Raw genomic sequence first — 7,378 nt, 5'->3', positions numbered from 1 at the left:
GCTATTGCACAGGAAGCAATGGACTGTCTCAAAACCCCTCACAGCCTGAGCACAAGGGATAGGCATGTGGCTTATTTTGGTTGTTGTTGCTGCCATCAAAGCTGATCTCACAGTAACCCTTGGAGTAGGAAATAATCCTCATTCCGCAGATAAGTTGAAACAAAATTTATAGAGAATAGCTGGTTCTATTCTTTTGTGCACGTAATAGGTTATAAACGTGATCCTCCGACTGAAATTCCATTTTATTGTCTAGCACAGGCTTCCTTTTCTCCCCAGCCTTCCCGCCCCACATGCATACCAAATATACTGCATCAGTTCAAAATAAATAGAAAATGTAAAAGAATATTCCAAGCTAAATTTCCTTGAAAATTGAGTTCCCAGATTTATAACAAAAACAATCTAAAGTATTTCACATTATACTTTTTCATTATCAAGCTGAATTCTGTGTTAAATCCCATTTGTTTAAGGAAATTACAATTACGGTTCATTGTATGAAACAAACTACAGAAGCTGAGCTCAGAAATGCCATGATTATTTTCCTTGTTCCTTCAGTTATTTTCTTGAATAATAATGCAGAACAGCTAAAGATTCAACCATGGCAACCAGTTCATATGCAAAGTTATTAAAATATGAGAAGAAAAAAATCTCACTGACCTTGGAGGGGAAAGTCATGATTAAAATCACACAGAGATTTTTTTTTTAAATAAAGGGCAGAAAAATTTTCTTTATCCCAAATATAAAGAGGAAGAACAGCTGAGATACAGTTAAAAGTGAACAACCTGAATCATAGTGTAGGTACTCCTTAACTTTGTGACTTTGAAAAACTTATTTAACCTTGTTGAACAACAATGCCTTCATTTATAAGAACAGAATCAATAAAAACTACATCATAGCATTGTTTTAGGACCAACTGATAATGGTACATAAATTCAAGAGTATTGTCAACATAGTAAATAATATATCATTTGGCCATCTCCAGGAAGAGGCCAAATATGATATATAATTTGACTAATATGTAAAACAAACAAACAAAAAGCCCCATTCAACTGCCACACAGAGAGTATATATGAAAGGATAAAGAATTAGGCTATGGGTTTTCAGATATGACATTATGGTGGCCTGTGCCTGAATTTCATGCATTTATAGTTGAAATGATTTTAGAAGATATAACCCATATATGCTGGAATGGGACTGACCGAAAAGCTGTGAAGAAATAAGAATTGAGAGTCCTCTGTGGACTAAGCAACTGCATATGTTAGCATCATTTCTGAGTCAGGGAAGTCTGAGCGGAAATTGTAAGCAAGGGCACAGTGAACCCACTGAACTAGACTGCTCCATGGGTGAAAAGAAAGGTTTGTTGGGGGTAAAACTGCCAAGGCCATCTCCTAGGGGAGATAAGAGCAAAATGGAGGAAAAGCAAGCAGATTTTATGAGTCAACAGGGTGGGGTCTTTGAGCTGATTTAGGCTAGTTGGATTGCCTGGGAACTAGTTGGCCTTGCTGAAGGTACTTAACCTTTGGTCAGATTAAAGGTAAACCAAAACCCACCTTTAGGCCTCTGTTTATCCAGTGAAAATCCTTCTGCTTACCTGACAAAACTCCTGTTTAGGACAATGTCACCGACACTGCCATTTGTCGGGATGGGGCAGCTTTTGACCTAATATTAATGAGGAGGTGTTCCTTCGGGTAGTGTGAGAAGAACAAAAATTCCAATTGGGTTGGTGCTTCTGATCCCTGGAGATCAGGCCTGCAGATGTGTGTGTGGTAGAGAGGAAGTGAGCCCTGACAGCCTGACTGGACACATGCCAAGGGCATAATCAGAGGCACAATAAATCCTACTTTACACTCACGTAAAATTTATAGTACAGTTTTCAAGACAGAAGTTCTCGTTTTACTTGAATTTTGAAGGTTTCTTTATCTATGTCCAACCCCAAAATGCTGAGCCAAGTAAAGGATGTTCGTCTTTCCCTCTCCTGTCACAGGGATAATAAGTGACACCCGAGAGATCCTCTTATCAGCGGATCCCTTCCCAGAAAGCTCCCCACTCCCTCACCCCTGTAGGCTTCACTAACAGTAAGGGTTGAGCCAAGCATCTTGACCAAATCTTGCAGTTTCCTTCTCATTTTCCCCTGCAGGAGTAACAATCCTGATCTGGAACTTGGGTCTTCATTGAGGTCTGGCTCCTTTGTCCTTGGAGGTGGGACTCCCGGTTGTGAAGTTTCATCTCAACCTTTGTCATGCCAAAAATACTTCTCAGGTTCTTCTCAAACTCTTGGAATCATATTCTCTACAAACCCCACATTGTTCTATTTACAATCTCTCTCCAGATTGATTTAGGCACATAGGTTCAATTGTTACCTTATAGAAGAAAATCCTGATCACAATTGCAACTCCTCTTATGCCTTTGCCGTTAAAGCAGCACCGTTACAACCTGAATCGGAGGGTCCTACACTTCACCTGTCAGGAATTGTCCAAACAGTAGTACAAATGGCCATGAGTCAATGAGAAGTGAGACAGGACCATCTCCAATAAGACTTCCCTCAAATTCTGCATTTAACATTTTCCAGAAAACCACGTATTTGTTGCTCACCTGACTGTTTTAATTTACTGAAGTTTTATGATTCTACTCAGATTGCATTTGATCTTATTCAGCAGAAAAGCCAAAGAAGCAGACATAGTCTCAGATCTGCTGTGAAAGAAGATATTGCTGCAACTCTTAGTTACAAAGATTTCCCTCTGTGAGGACACCTGACATATCCCCGGAGAGACACTTCCATTAAGGAGGGAAGATGCCACAGTAGAACAGGATATAGAGTTGGATATTGCTTTCATTCTGACCCTAAGTAGCTGTCTAAATTTGAACAGAACATCTCACATCTGTGAGCCCCGAAGTCCTCAAACTCAATGGTAAGTACTTGTTCTCAACCTCCACATTTTGTCATTTGGGGCCAGGTAATTCTTCATTCTGGAGACTTCATGTACATTACAGGGTGGTGACAACAACCTTAGTATGAGATGCCGTTAATACTCTCACTTTCAGATTTTGAGAAGTAAGACTATTTCCAGACATTTCTGGTTGGCCATGATCAAAACTTTCTGCTCCAGATGACTCAGAAAAATATTCAAAAATTGATATTTATAAACCAGACAAGCCCCAACTTCCATTAGTGTCTACTATACGTTTTTGTTTTTCTGTTTTAAATGTAAAGATAAGCACTGTTAGATCAGGACTGATCAAGGAGATGTGTAAATAACAGAGGAGAGCAACCTCCAAGGAAGAAGATGTCTTTTAATCAGAACAGTGACGGGAGGTGGCTTCCCCAGGAGTGCAGACTGTGTGCCCAGACATAGGGGGCTAGAGATTGTATAGGGGAGAAAAGGGAACTTTGGGGTGCAGGATTCCATCTGCAGGTCTGTCAGTCCATGACCCCCCAACAGCCTCATGGACTAAACAACTATTGGATTGTAGACAAATTTCTAAACAGTCTTATTAAATAAGAAACACAGAGCCAAATACAGAGGTAATAGCCAAAGAGATCAGAGAACTAGCAAAGAGCCAAGACTACCTTATCTTACCACCTTGCCACCATCACTTCCCCAGTGAGAGCTTCTTCCTGTGTAACCTGTGATTTTATTGCCTTTCTGTTCTGCTTTCTCATTGGCTATAAGCCAAGCCACATGACTTTCTCATCACTGTCTATCTATACAGACCTCCATGTGTCTATGGTTGGTACTGGGATTAAAGGCTCGTGTCACCATGCTTGGCTGTGTCCTTGACCACACAGAGACTCTGCCTGTCATGTGATCAAATTAAAGGCATGTGCTACCACTGCCTGACTTCTGTTTTATGGCTATTTGTGACCTCACTATGTGACCTCTGATCTCCAGGCAAACTTTATTTATTAACATACAAATAAAATCACTTTTCAGTACAAATAAAATATCACCACATTAGATTCTTAAACTTCCTGTCAGCAGACAGCCATTGTTGAGCTAGCTGGAACATAGCCTGTGAGACACTCTAATAAGTCTTCTTTATATATGTAAATATTCATTCTGTCAGTTCTGTTCCTTTAGAGAATCCTAATAAACCCAAAGTTTGGGGATTTTTAGACTTTCAACTGCCATGTGGACTCTCAAGTGGATGAATCCCTATTAAATTCATGCATAACACAAAAGTGTACATACCTGTTGTTTTTTGAAGACAGATACCAAGTATCAACAACAAAAAAGGCTATGCAGCATCATGTAGATTTAAAGAATCCAGATCACATCCTAAGACAACATTAGTTCAATCACCGGACATTACAAAAATCTGTGCCTGAATTCGTCCACTAAGAGAAAATGGTACACACACTGTTTTCCACAACAAAACTGAGCCATACTTGAGCTGTAATATGTATGAGAAATGGTTTAAAGCTTTAAATAAAAGAATAGTATGATTTATCTGGCAAAAAAATAACTAAAAAGGAAAAATAGCAAAGTAAATTTTAACCAATCTATAAAGCAAAAGTTATTAACCTGAATAAATATCACTTCCTTTTAATACAAAAATATAAATTAGAATGAAAATGTAAAATAATATGGAAGTATAACCCCTTATTTGGCCAGTAACAGAACTTCAAACTATATAAAATGAAAACTGTAACACAAAATTTATGAAGATCACAATAATGGTGAGAAACTTTAAACAATATAGTTTTATTATCTAACTTATCAATGAGAACAAAATCAAGAAGGAATATTGAAAATTTGCATAATATAATTGAATTGTGTTAAATGAATTAACATTGAGTATTTTAAGGATTGTGTAATTACTTCATGAAACTGTGAAGTAATTGTTTTCTTGAAAAATGTGCCTTGATACATTCCAAAAGTTGAAAATGTAAAAGCCAAACTATTTTATAGTAAAAATAGTATGGATGTAATATACTTTAAAAAAATCACAGGAAAGTCCAACAAAGCAGTTCATTAAGGCCATTAAAAAGGAAACCACACACTTTGGATGACTGCTCTGGTTGGTTTTTGTCAACTTGACACAAACCTATACATGTCTGGGAAAATGGAATCTTAATTGAGAAAGGCCTTCATGAGATTGTCTTGTAGGCAACCTTGTGAAACATTTTCTTGGTTAATTACTGGTATGGGATGGACTAGCCCACTGTGGCCAATGTCATCCTGGGCACGTGGCTATATACTAGAAGACAACCCACAGGAAACAGGCCTGCCTTCCTCCATGGTTTCTGCTTTGGTTCCTGCCTCCAGGTTCCTGCCCTGCTTGAGTTCCTGCCCTGACTTCCCTCAGTGGAAGACTATTACCTGGAAGTCAGATGAAATAACCCTTTCCTTCCCAACTTGTTTTTGGTCAGTGTTTTTTATCACAGCAGAGAAGGCAGATGAAGACAGTGATAGAAATGAGGTTGAGACATTAAAAATGTATGTGGCAGTAGGTATGAAGGAGCATCCTAGTGAGAGTCCAGCATCGACAATGTAGAAACCAGAGGCCTTGAACCAGACCAATGACTCTTTGCAATGAATACTTACAAGTAAAGATATATGGACAAAAGGGTTTACTGTGTGGCTCATTGTGTCACCCCGCAGGTTCCATGATGAGATTTTTAATTTTTTCCCTTTTTTTCTTTTTTTCTTCTTTAATTTTGTTTTATTTTGGGGGGCTGTGCAGGGACAGAGGGCAGATGTGAAGGGACAGGGAAATGAATGGGATCAAGATACATGATGGAAAAGATGCAGAGAATAAATAAAAAGAAAGTAAAAAAAATATAATAATATCAAAAAGAAATGTGCATGGCTCAGTGTATCTATTCTAGAAATATCAGCATCATGGTAAGCACCTATGAAGCTGGGTGAAGGATCTGTTAAAAGTCCTAAACATAAGCACTGTGTTTCTCACCACAAGAACACACAGGTTAGCCCCCTACCTCCACCAGATTTCTTCTGGAGCTTTTTCATGAAAGCAAAGGCTCAGCACAAAGCCATGTCTGGCTAGGAAAAGCAACCAAACATGGGACCACTACAGTGTCTGGGATTGGGGGTCAGGGTACCTGAGAAAAAGGCCTCTTTGAGAGGGATCCCAAACATGGAAGTTTCCTCATCTAGGCAGGATCCTAAATTCTGAGCAAAATGTCAGAACACAGAGGACATCAGGAATGCTTCATCCAACTCCTTGGAATATATGATAGAGTACACACCTGGCTTCCAAAGGCTACAAGTTAAAATCAAAGCAGGTGTTTATACGAATCTCCTTGGGTGGCATTAAGGTATGCAAGATTTGACTAGATCCTAACACATAGTGATGCCATGGCAACCAGAAAGTGGATTACTATGAGTCCAATGTTTTAAGTATCGGACTTAGAAATTCAGACAAATTTTTAATTTATTTTCCATTTATTATTTTTTAATTAGGTGTACAAGTGTGTGAGTATATGTGCATGAGAGCAAGTGTCCTTGGAGAGTAGAGTGGGGTTGGATCCTGTGCAGCTGGAGTAATAGGTAGTTGTGCTGGGTGCTGGGAACTGAACTTGGGTCATCTACAAGAGCAGTGCCACTGAGCCAACTCTGAATCCCCCAGAATAATTCTTCTTAAAGAAAATTTTGGTTATTTTATTCCTTTTATTTTCTAGAATGAAAATGGTTTGATTAATTTTTGAGGTAAGCAAACATTCTTCTTTAAAAAAATCTTTGCACTGAAAGAAGTTAACAAAGAATTAAATTTCTATAATAACAATAATAATAATAATAATAAATAGCTGTTTTAGAGCTGTTCACTGCTGAACTAAGATGTACATAGGAACTCTTTGGTGAGATACACATGAGTACCTAAAGCCAAACCAAAGCCGGTCCCCAAAACAGTATCATGAGAAGTGGTAGGAATTTTAAGAAAAGGATCTATGAGAAGTCTCTGGGGACACTGCTTTTGGTGGATATTTAGGTCATCTTCAGACTTTCAGCTCTCATGAAAATGGCATTTAAAGGAAACATTTGTTATAAGAGAGAGCTTGACCCCTGGATTGTATTCTGGCTTCCTGTACTATGTGACCTTGCACTCCCATACACATCCCAGGCATAATGCCATCAACTGTTGGCCAGCCCAGCCCAGAGCCAACAAATGATACCATCTTATCTAGGGCTTTCTAATTGCAAAACTGAACTAAGTAAACTTTTTAAAGCTTCCTTGCCATAGTTATTTTATTATAGTAATCAAAATAGACATATATGCATATCCTAGCACATACACACACACACACACACACACACACACACACACACACACACACACGCACTGACAGGTCAACTTTTGGAGATTCTAAGTACTAATGAATTTTGCTGTCATATGCAGTCATGTTAGTAGCATAACCACT

The sequence above is a fragment of the Peromyscus eremicus genome, chromosome 7 (assembly GCF_949786415.1).
Source record: "Peromyscus eremicus chromosome 7, PerEre_H2_v1, whole genome shotgun sequence".
In the NCBI taxonomy this organism is placed as follows: domain Eukaryota; kingdom Metazoa; phylum Chordata; class Mammalia; order Rodentia; family Cricetidae; genus Peromyscus; species Peromyscus eremicus.
Note: the sequence above shows the minus strand (reverse complement) of the source record.